Source organism: Zea mays, chromosome 4, assembly GCF_902167145.1.
Source record: "Zea mays cultivar B73 chromosome 4, Zm-B73-REFERENCE-NAM-5.0, whole genome shotgun sequence".
In the NCBI taxonomy this organism is placed as follows: domain Eukaryota; kingdom Viridiplantae; phylum Streptophyta; class Magnoliopsida; order Poales; family Poaceae; genus Zea; species Zea mays.
In genome coordinates, this window is record NC_050099.1 from 19,322,389 (window position 1) to 19,334,512 (window position 12,124).

The window sequence follows — 12,124 nt, forward strand, 5'->3', positions numbered from 1 at the left end:
GAAGTGACTGCGGTCACTTCGACCTTGCCGACTGAGGCACGCGTGTCAGGATAAAGTATCAGGCGATCCTCGCATTAAATGCGCATGCGATACGGTCGGTTGGTAGGGCGATACGATCTGGGCTCCAGGCAAGCCGAGGGTGCGCTCACTGCCTGAGGAGGCCCTCGGGCGAGGCGTGAATCCGCCCGGGACTACTGTTCCCGCCCGAGGCTGAGGCTGGGCTCGGATGAAGTCGCGTCCCTTGGTAGACGAGGCCCTGACTTGAACCGTGCTTTATCAGTCGTGTATGGTTTGTTCTGAAGATATTTTCTAGCCGGGTTAAAAAGCATTAGGGGTACCCCTAATTACGGTACCCGACACTTCTAGAGACCTCTTAAAAAACTACCTAATAAATAGAGTTGTACACACTCTAAAAATGGTTTCCGTTTTGTCATCACATCACCCAACTAACCAAAAGGCTCTTTCCCAAGTAAAATTGCGCACTCTTTCCTTTCCAGCTAACAATGGGGGACCAAGCTTGTCAAAGAAACAGACAGTGCAGAGATGGATGTTTCCTGCTGTGGGCCGGGGTTTAGGTGCATGTGCTGCATACGGCATACTACCAACTCTAGCCCCTGCCACATCCTATGTTCTATCATTTTTATCTGTCCAGAAGCTAAATGTTTTTTTATTTTAGCCAAATATACATAATATAAAATTAAATATTTATATTATACAATTAATTTTGTTATACGGATGGCTGAATTTGTTTTTAATAATCGATTTATTTGGAGGGACAATCGTCATCAATATTTTCTATAAATCTTGCCAAACTTTAAAAAGTTTGACCGCTATATGTATAGCATAGCGACACTTGGTAACGAAAGCGAGTATACGTGTGTAGGCGTGTGTTGTTTTGGATGAGCTCATGCCATGCACACAATTATTGGTGCTTGGACGAAAAGTATGGATGCTTCATCCATGTGCACATGTACAGTTGCATGTTTGTAAGGAAGCTAGCTACGTGCACAATGGTGAGGTGTGGGTGGAGGATGGAGAAGAGCAACGATCTAGCGTGGTCGTGTGCATGGTTCGCGGAATCGGTCGACAAATCCGACCAGCGCCGGCTGATAAATCGGTAATCGGTGCTGGCGGGCTCCACTGTATCACCGACTTCATATTATAAATTTAAGAAAGTTTATAAATTTTGATAGCCTTTGATGCCAACTTTCTTATAAATACTATAAATTATTCTAAGATTTTTCGTTGAAACCGAATTCAAACTAAAATTCATTGAAATTTAAAAAAAACGTACTAAATAGGCCGACTGTTTACCTGGCCCAAACGACCCATTTTAAACCCTACGTCAACACACCCAAGTCAAACCCTCCTTCCCCCCTCCCCATCCTCGACCGTCCGCCACACCGACCGTCCGCCGCCTGAACGCGCGGTGTTGCTCCAGAACACCGGCTAGCCGCTCGAGTGGACCGACAAGCTGGCTCTGGTTCATGCGACTCGCTAAGATCGGTAAGCTGCCCAGTTCACCTGATTAATCGACGTAGGTAGAGATAAATCGATCTGATTATCTAGTTTACCCTACCCGGCGTTCCATCGGTTAGGACCGGCTAATCGACTCCATTTACCGATTAACCAAGCCGAGTTGCCGATTAATCGGCTAGAAACACCGATTAACCGACAAGCCGAGTAGGAGCTAGGTTATGGGGATTTCCCCTTTTCGTTTGCAACCTTTTAAAATAGCAGCTGCACTTACAATATATGGTAATTACAGTTCATGTTGTTGTTATTTTTAGGGATGTCGGACCAGCTCGATCTGATTTGGGAACACGGGGACAACATATATCCCGGATTCAAATGCAAGTATTGCAAGAAACAATGGAAGGGAGGTGGAACTACACGTTTCAAGCAACACCTTGCATCGCGCGCGCGGTGGGAGGGGGGGATGTGCAAGGTTGTCGCAACGTTCTGCCGGACATTGCTGATTACTTTCGTCTGGAGATTGGCAAGGTCCATGATAAAAAGAAAGCAAGAGTAGTGGAAGAAGCACGAAAGTTGCAAATAGCGGGTCCGCATTGTGGTTTCGATGATCATGATGATGATGTTGAGTTACAAGCTGCAATAAGAGATGAGGAGATTAGGAGGCGTGCTCACGTGACTGGCGGCACGTATGAGACAAGTGGTGGCTTGTCCCAAGGTGGTGTTCGTGCCGCGTTTGGGAGAACATCTTCTAGGAAGGAGAAACCACGTATGGTGCAGACAAGGATTGATACGAGACCATTCTCTAAGGCGGTGTAAAGAAAATGGACCTCGACCCATTTGACTAAGTCATTTTGGTGTTTGATGATCAACATAATATGTGGACTAATATGTTTGCTAGTGTTTGTGTTTGTAGTTCATAGGATGCAAAGAGGATTGGACTGAAGCTCCGAGGATTCAACACCTCAAAAAAAGACCTAAACGATGCGTAGAAGTCCAAGACTCAAGACCAAAAGAAGCCTAAGACAATAGTGAAGAAACCCAAGAAGTGGGTAGTCAGCCAGCGCTCCGGTAGTGCACCGGACATATCCAATGTACACCGGACAGTCTGCGCATAGAGCTCCACAAAAATGGACTCTCGGGAGTTGTAGCATCGGACTGTCCGGCTATCCAAACGGTCGACAATGAATCTTCCAACGGTCGACTGCTACAGCCCTCAACGGTCGATAAACGTGGCAAGGGTACTGGACTGTCCGGGGCGCCCGATGACAGAAACAACCAATTTTCTGTCCAACGACTATAATGGAGGGGAGGCTATTTATACCCCTCTAACCAACCATTTGAAGGTGTGGGAGCCCAAGCAACATACCAACATATGTTATAGACATTTTCAAGTGCTCATACACCCAAGTGCTTAATAGAATCACTCGGTGATTAGCGTAGGTGCTTTGTGAAGTGCTTAGGTTAGCTAGACGACTTATGTGCTTGCTCTAGGTAATTCCTAGTTAGTTGAGTGAGTTTAGAAAACCCACAAAAACCCCTAAGCCCTTGTGTGAACTGTTGTAATTGTATAGAGTGGGGCGAGAGTCGCGAGACCATGAGAATCGAGTTTGTGTCACGGTCGCCACCATGTATCAGGGGGAACGAGGCCCACGACGTTTCAGTCGGAAGCTCGATAGTGGATATGGTGAGGAGTGTAGAGGAGCCGAAAGCGAAGCACTATTTGCGCGTGGAGAAGGCTCGTGGCTCTCTACGGAGTTACTCGACAGTGGTGCTTGGCCCTCGCGTAGGGGCGCCAACGAGGATTAATCGGGACCTTGCGTGGTTCCGGATACCTCGGTAAAAATACTGACGTCATCCATGAGAGTTTGCATCTCTATCCTTGCTCTTTACCCTCCACATTTATATTGAGTACTTAAGTTTCAATCTCTCTTTTCTAGTTAGCTTATTTAGGATTGAAACTTAGGTTTTACGGTAGAGATACCAACACTTAGACAAAATCTAGTTTTTACATTCTAGATTGCTTATTTGCATAGGTTTTGTTTTAGGGATTTATTTGTGGCCTAGTTTAGAGATAATTTTTAGAAGTCCTAATTCACCCCCCTCTTAGGCGTCACTGTTTCCTTCAAGTGGTATCAGAACCTGGTTTAGCTCATTTTGAACGTTTTTAGCTTCATCGCTAATTGAGCCGACACCTTTTAGAGGAAAGGGATGGATACTCATAGGCCACCGCACTTCGATGCTACTAACTTTCCAAGATATAGTGCTAGAATGGCTTATTACCTAGAAGCGGTTGATCTAGGTGTTTGGAGAGTCACTCATGATGGGATGAAACCACATAAGAATCCCAAGAAGCTTACCACGAGTGACAAAAAAGAAATTCATTCGAATACTAGAGCCAAAAATTGCTTATATGAATCTCTTAGCATGGGAATTTTCAATCAAGTATTTACCTTGAAAACTGCTAATGAGATTTGGCTAAAATTGCATGAACTCCATGACAGCACATCTAATGTTCGTGAGCAAAAACATTGCATAGTCTTAAATGAGTATAATTATTTTGCTATGAAAGAAAATGATCTTGTTAGAGGCATGTATTCTCGCTTAAACCTTGTGATTAATGTGCTCAACTCTATTGGAATTAATATGCTTGGTGATGCGAACATTGTGAGGAAGATCATCTCCCTTCTACCACAACAAAGATATGGGAGCATCATCACCATCCTTCACAATCTTGAGGACTTGAGTCAAATGATCCCGACAATTGTGATCGAAAAGATTGCAGCATTTGAGATGTCGAGGAAAATGGGTCAAGAAGAGGAACCAACTTCGTCAAAGCCATATGCTTTTGCATGTGATGAGCACAAAAGGGTGAAACACAAAAAGAAGGCTCCAAGCTCAAGTTCCTCAAGTGAAGAAGAGAAAGAAGAAGATGAAAATGATGATGAAGAAAATGATCAAGCCTCAACATCATCCTCTGAGGATGAAGAAATAGTCCGACACATCGGAAAGGTAATGGGGATGATTTGCAAGATTAATCTAATGGATGTGCCCCTGCAGGTCAAAGATCTTCTCTTTAATATTGACAGGAAAAGGCAAAAAAAGAGGATGCTTCGCATGTGGGGAGAAGGGTCACTTCAGGGACAACTATCCAAATATGACCGAACCTACAAAGAAGAGGAGAAAAGGCAAGGCACTCACAAGTATTAAGACTTTGAATGATTCTTCAAGCAAAGATGATCCTCCAAGAACTCGCAGCCACCACTCTTCATCACACTCTTAACGGTCATCTCACAAATGCGTTATGGTAAGAGGTAAAACAAGTATCCCATCATCTAGTGATGATAGTAATGATGAGTGTGATGGTGAGGGAAAGCCCTCCATAGATGACCTTGCGCATACCGTTAAGTTTTTAAGGGTGTTTACACTAAACAAAAGGCTCAACATAAAACCTTGAAAAAATAAGTTGAATAGCTCTCGAAATGATTATAAATGTTTGCTAGAAAAGTTTGAAACATCTCAAATTTGAATTGTGAGCTAACAACTAAAATTGAGCAATAAGAGTAAAATGCTCCATCCTCAACTACTGATGATAGCCTTGTTAAAAAGAATGAAAAACTTAAGGTTAAGTTAGCTAGCTCTCAAGAAGCCATTGAAAACTTGCTAGAGAAAATGGAAATTCTTAGGATACATAATAATGAGCTAACTAGTAAGCTAGAGAGCATCGATAGCACCCTAGGAGCGTCTTTAGTTGAAATTTATGAAATTATTAAGAAAGGTGCTTCTACTTCTAGTTTTTATTTAATTGATGATTCTAATCCCTGCAATCAAGTTCTTGTTAAGAATGTTGTTATAGAAACATGTTCGAATGAGATTGCAATGGAGGGTGAGCAATTAAGGCAAGAGGTGGCTCGCCTAGGCAAAGCTTTGTATGACAAGAAAGGCAAAGCTAAACAAACCCAACCTCCTCAGGATAACACCACTGCGGGAGTGAACAAGCGTGTGGAGGGAGAAATCGTGGTTTGTAGGCTATGCCACAAGGAAGACCACAAGTCTTATCAATGCAAGGTGAAGCCTAGGGAGAGCAAAAGAAAAAGACAACAAACAATATCACCAACACCTACATCAACAAGGTGGACAAAAAGGCCGCTACACCATATTTGATCAAGAAGAAAAAGAATGGAAGGTGACAGCAATCAAGGCTAACAACCAAGCCAACAAAGGGAAGGGGGCCAAACGCATCTGGGTGACAAAGGAGATTATCTCAACCATGAAAAGAACCAAGAAGGTTTGGATCTCGAGAGGGAAGTGAGAAGTCTGAAAGACTTCGGGGAATTTGGAGACTTGGCAAAATTGGGATGTATATCATGGGATGCATCACATCAGATCAAGTCTATTACCAAGTGGGTTAGTGGACACTTTGAACCCAAACCCCCCACCAATAATTAAGGTAACTAGATTTATTGCAATTTGTGTTTAGATATGTGTATCTATTTTCTTATATCTAGTTTTTACCTTACATGCCTAGTTTTACATGTGGTATTTACTTTTGATTAGAGTTGCAGGCATATTAGGCCAATCATATGGTAGGAATGCTCATTTTTAATTCATATTGTTGAGCAAACCTACATGGTTTAAACTATTTAGTTAAGCACGACACATAGTTTATTTAACATTCCTAAGTAGATGACACTAATGTTTTGCTTCAAAGTTTATATTCTACAAGTGTATCTATTTTCCAAGTGGTGTCATCTTATTTGATATGTGCCAAAGCTCGAATTATAATTTGCCCCTCTTGATCTCAAAATCAAAGTGCATGTCTCCTACAAGTATTGAAAACTTGTGTGCACACTTTCAGGGGGAGGTTACTCTATAATCTAAGCCTTTGATGCTAACATTTGTTTTCAAGTCTATTATGTGTAGTGATCTCTTTGAAGGAAAATGGAGTCCCCGAAGAAAGACAATAAGCTTCCACTACAAATCTATTCCGTAAGTGGTTTCATTCCACTATCGGTATCATTTACATGTCTTCTCCAATTTTTTTATTAGACTATATTTCACATCTTATGCTTCACATGTTGCCATATGCATATGTAGTTAAAATATATCTTTTACCAATGCATAGGAGTTATTCTATTCAATCATGTCTTGATCCATCTCTTTCTCATGTGCTTTTCCTAAGTAGAGGATCTATGACAGGGGGAGTATGTCATGTCTTTTTTCATACAAAGGAGGAGATTATTCTTTCAAAGGTGGAGAACACACTTTTAGGGAGAGTAATCCTTTAGAGGGCAAGTCTTATTAATTGCTTCCTATATGCTTCTAATATCTTCCTTTTTGGTGTTTGATTCCAAAGGGGGAGAAGTTTTAGGGACCAAAGCAATTCAAAATATATCAAACACCAAACACCACCCAATTTAAAAAATTTAAAATATTAAGCTTACAAGTGGTTTTGTTTCTCCACGTGCTTTTGGTCTAAATAGGAAGTATGCAGATTATGGAGTTAGGGGAGCCTTAAGCCTATAATCTCATATTATGGGGACATTCATGCATCCTAGCAAGTAGATTGCATATTTACATCAAAGTATTTGTTATATTTGCTTGATTTGGTTGTGTTGTCATCAATTACCAAAAAGGAGGAGATTGTAAGGAAAATGGACCTCGGCCCATTTGACTAAGTGATTGATCAACATAATCTATGAACTAATGTGTTTGCTAATGTTTGTGTTTGTAGTTCACAGGATGCAAAGAGGATTGGACTAAGGCTCTAAGGATGCAACACCTCAAAAGAAGACCTAAAAGATGTGTAGAAGTCCAAGACTCAAGACCAAAAGAAGCCCAAGACAATAGTGAAGAAACCCAAGAAGTGGGCAGTTAGTCAACGCTCTCGTGGTGCAGCGAACATGTCCGATGTGCACCAGACAGTCTGCGCAGAGGGCTCCACAAAACTGGACTCTCGGGTGTTGTAGCACCGGACTGTCCGGTGTGCACCGGACAGTCTGGCCAAACGGTCGGCAACGAATCTTCCAACAGTCGACTACTATAGCCCTCAAAGGTCGGCTGACATGGCTAAGGCACCAGACTGTGCAGTGCGTCCGACAACAGAAACAAACAGCTTTATGTCCAATGGCTATAATTGAGGGGGAGGCTATTTATACCCCTCTAGCTAGCCATTTGAAGGTGTGGGAGCCCAAACAACATACCAACATATGTTATAAACATTTCCATGTGCTCATACACCCAAGTGCTTAATAGAAGCACTCGGTGATCAGCATAGGTGCTTTGCGAAGTGCATAGGTTAGTTAGACCGCTTATGCGCTTGCTCTAGGTGATTCCTAGTTAGTTGAGTGAGTTTAGAAAAACCCACAAAACCCCTTGGCTCTTGTGTGAGCCGTTGTAATTGTACCGAGTGGGGCGAGAGCCTAGCGAGACCATGAATACCATGTTTCTGGCATGGTCGCCACCATGTACCAGAGGACATGAGGCCCGTGCCGTTTCAGCTGGAAGCTCAATAGTGGAGACGGTGGAGAGCATCCGAGAGGAGCTGGAAGCGGAGCACCACTTGCACGTGGAGAAGGCACGTGGCTCTCTATGGGGTTACTCGACCATGGTGTTTGGCCCTCACGTGGGCTACCCTTTGCGTAGGGGCACCAACGAGGATTAGTCGGAACCTTGTGTGGTTCTGAATACCTCGGTAAAAATATCGGTGTCATCCACGGGAGTTTGCATCTCTACCCTTGCTCTTTACCTTCTGCATTTGCATTAAGTGCTTAAGTTTCAATCTCTCTTTTCTAGTTAGATTATTTAGGATTAGAACTTAGGTTTTGCGGTAGATATAGCAACACTTAGACAAAATCTAGTTTGCACATTCTAGATTGCTTATTTGCATAGGTTTTGTTCTAGGGATTTATTTTTGGCCTAGTTTAGAGATAGTTTTTAGAAGTCCTAATTCACCCCCTCTTAGCCATCACCGTTTCCTTCAGGCGGGAAAAATGTGGTCCATTTTGTTGGTCAACAGTGGGCTAAGTGGTTCCATGCAGAGGAGATTCCAAGGAATAAATCTAACAGTCCATATTTCATCAATGCATTTAAAGAGACACAAAACATGGTGAGTGTGGATCCATAGTTTAGCATTGTCAATCATATTGTACCAGAAATGTAGGTGGTGCTGGCGGACCATAGATGGCTCTGATACATTTCACAGGTATCATTACATTTAGTTCTCAATAAATTAGTGATTGATATCTAACCATGTTTTCGTAACTACACAATACCATGATGTCACACCCGGGTTTCGGGGCACCAAGACCCGGGCGCGAACATAATCACCAAGTGTGCTGGGACCAAGTCTCACACATATGATGAATTATGGCACAGGATCGAATGTCACATCTTTACTACATAACAGGAGTTCTATACAAAATAAATAATTACATTATAAGGAGACAACGGTCCAGCAACCCAAAGTTGACTGGGAGACGATGGCCTAGACCTCTCACGAACTCGTCGCAGCATCCTCCATGCGCCTCATCCTGCGGTACCTGTTCTTGACCTGTGTGGGGGGGGGGGGGGTGTGAGACAGCAAGAGTGAGCTCACATACGTTCATTGCTCAACAAGTTGTGGGGAATAATGTGCATGAACTCGCCAAAGATGGAAGCTCATTTGAAGTGTAAGGCTTACCAACGGAGATGGTTGAAGCTGAGCATTGCTTTTAAAGTTGGTCAAAATTTTATTAGCAATTACTAAGTATAAGTAAATACCAACCCAATTAAGTAGTAGAACAGAAGTAACAACATCACCTGCGATGCAATGCATATGACAAATTGAATTTAAGTTCCACAAATTAATCATGTGAGGGTCTGAGCTGCTCATGACCGTGAGCACGGCTAGTATACCAGTTTTACACTCTGCAGAGGTTGCACATCTTTACCCACAAGTCATGTTACCCATTTGCCACGGGGTTGTACGGGTCCCATACACCTCTACCAAGGAAGCGAGGCAGGGTAACAATACGAGGCCTTTACAAAGTTCCACTAGCTTCAGAAAACCCGCTACAGTTTATAGGAAGCTCCAATGCAGGGATCCCTCGCCCGACCGCCATCGTAGCAAAATCAACCAAGGACCTCCCCACACTGACCACTCCCCTACTACCCTTGCCCCTTTGAGGTAAGGTAGTCTTCCACTAGCTTTCCTAATTAATCAGCCAAGGTCGTCCCATTAAACCCTTGTGGTAGCACTATTTTCCCGGGTGGTCGCTCCATGTTCCAATTAACATAATGATCTTATCATGAACAGTAAATAACAACTGATAACAAAAGTATAATCATGAATAATGTTTATCTCAATGCCCAAAACCACATATAGCACTAGCAAGTACTACCCAAAAAGTTCAGTGGTAAACAAGGCGTAAAGATAGACAAACTAGGGTAACCTATTAGGCCCCATCAAAATTAACCTATGCAGATCATTATGATTAATTAGAACATGAGTGGGTAAAAGAAGTGATCAAGGGCACAACTTGCCTAGGACTTGAGATTCCAGGTACCAACTTGCTTTTCCGATGACTCATGTCCTCACTGCTAAACGTAGCAATACAGACAAACATGGTGCAGGCAAAATTAACATCACACCAAACATGTAAATAAAATATACAATAATAATTTACACATTAAAATAAGATCATAGGAACAGGAATCATTAATTTTGGAGTTATAGATTTTAAGTTATGAATTTCTGAAGGTTTTATGTGTTTTGTACAAGATTAAATAGGATACAAATTTTATTGTGATATTCATGTCAAAACAGTGATACTAGATGATAACCAATAATATTACAAAAGTATAGGAATTGCAATGGATTAATTTGGACTTCATATAAATTTTCTATGAATTAAACAAATTCTAGCCATTATTTTCATATTAAAAATCCATTTCTAAATTTATTTCCCTGATTTCTTAATTCTCTGGTCTGGCGCAATATTATTAGAAACAACAGGGGCTAACTCGCAAATCTCCCCAAGACTCAGAATTCCCCACAGAGTGGACTGCGGGTTGTTTATCGGGTTCTACGGGGTCTCTTTAGTAAAATTGCCACGGCGAAAGGGTAAGGACCTATCTGAACCGTTGGATCAGCGCCCGATGGCTCAGATTACACCAGACACAAGCTGAATCGGTACGCGATTCAGGCCCTTGGATCAGAGATCCACGCTCCACGCTTCACTAACCCTGATCCCTTGGTTCACAGATCAACGACTACGGTTTAATGGGTCAAAGGGGTACCTTTTGTTCTAATCGCCCACGTCCAACGCAGATCGGACGGGTGGCGCCCCACCCTACACCTGAGAACCCCACCGCGGCGGCGCACCTAGATCCCGCGGCGGCGCACCTAGATCCCGCGGCGGCGTGTCACCGGAGCACAACGCGACAACACGATGATGTCCCAAAGAGAGAATGGGTAGGCGCAAAACGTAGTAGGGACGACGACGGACCATGGAGAGGGAAAATTACCGGTAGATGGGTCCACCAGAACCCATGCGACAGAGGATGGCGGCACGACGGTGGTGAAGAGGCTCCGGTGAAAAATCACCAACGCCCAGTGCCAGTACTGGACCCAACTACCTCATGAACTCCCGTGTTACACCCGCGCGAACACCCGGAACCCTGCCCTGGCCCCAGATCAGCCTTGGAATCACGGAACAATGGTGAGGTCACTCCGCGGCGGAAGGATTCCCCGACACAGCAGCGCGAGCCAACGGCGAATGCTGAGGGCAATGGAGTTTGGACGAGTCAATAGGTTGCGGCGGATTTTATGCCCACCCTCGCTGGCGGAATCCACCTCCCCCAAGAACACGGCAGAGAGGACGAGGATTGGTCGCGGTGGCCTCCCTTCTTCTTCCCTCCTTGCGGCGGTGGGTCTGGGTTTGAAGCACACTGGCAGCTGATAATGGAAGGGCGCGAGGGAAGCCGGGCTTTTATCCCCCAGCCCACGGAGCGCCCGGTCCCGGTTTTCCCTGGCAACGCGCGGTTGTTGCGCGATTGTCGCGGTGGCGAGAAGGTCGCGCGAGCTACGGGGCAGTTCTGTTACAAGGTGGAAGAACGACAGACAAGGCGGCCCCCACATGGCAGAGAAATGAGAGGAGGCGCGTGAGAATGACGAGTTGGGCCCACCAGTAGGTGACCAGAACTAAAGAAAAGGGGAGAGAAAGGAAGTGGGCCGCGCGGATGTGCATTTGGCCCATTAGGGCAACGCAGAGGGGTGGAGCCGGGCCGAAATCCGATTTAGTTTATTCTTTCCCCTTTTTCTTTTCTTTTTTATTTTTATTTTCCAATGCCAACTCAATTTCAAATTCATGTTTGAACTTCAAATTTTCCAAGTGTCCAAATTACTATTAATGTGAATATAAATATTACTGTTTCCCATATTATTATTTATTTTTTCTTGTTATTAATTTAGGGAAGGAATAAATGGCTTAGTTGAAATTTTTCTCTCCCATTTTCTATTCCTAATTCCAAATTCAATTATTCAAACTCAAATTTATACTCCTATTTTAAATTTCAAATTCTCCAAATATCTCAATTGAAATCAAAATGTGAATATCAACCATATTATTTTAAATCCTACTATTTTATTCTCCTTCTCATATTTGACTCT

At 43.3% G+C, this 12,124-nt stretch overlaps 1 long non-coding RNA gene across 1 annotated transcript; it reads left to right on the forward strand.

The window, feature by feature from the left end:
* Positions 1-1,341: 1,341 nt before the first annotated feature.
* LOC103652910 (uncharacterized) lies at positions 1,342-3,177 on the forward strand. Its single transcript, XR_565139.3, has 2 exons — positions 1,342-1,506; positions 1,791-3,177. It is a non-coding gene; the product is annotated as an uncharacterized lncRNA (long non-coding RNA).
* The last annotated feature ends 8,947 nt before the right edge of the window (positions 3,178-12,124 follow it).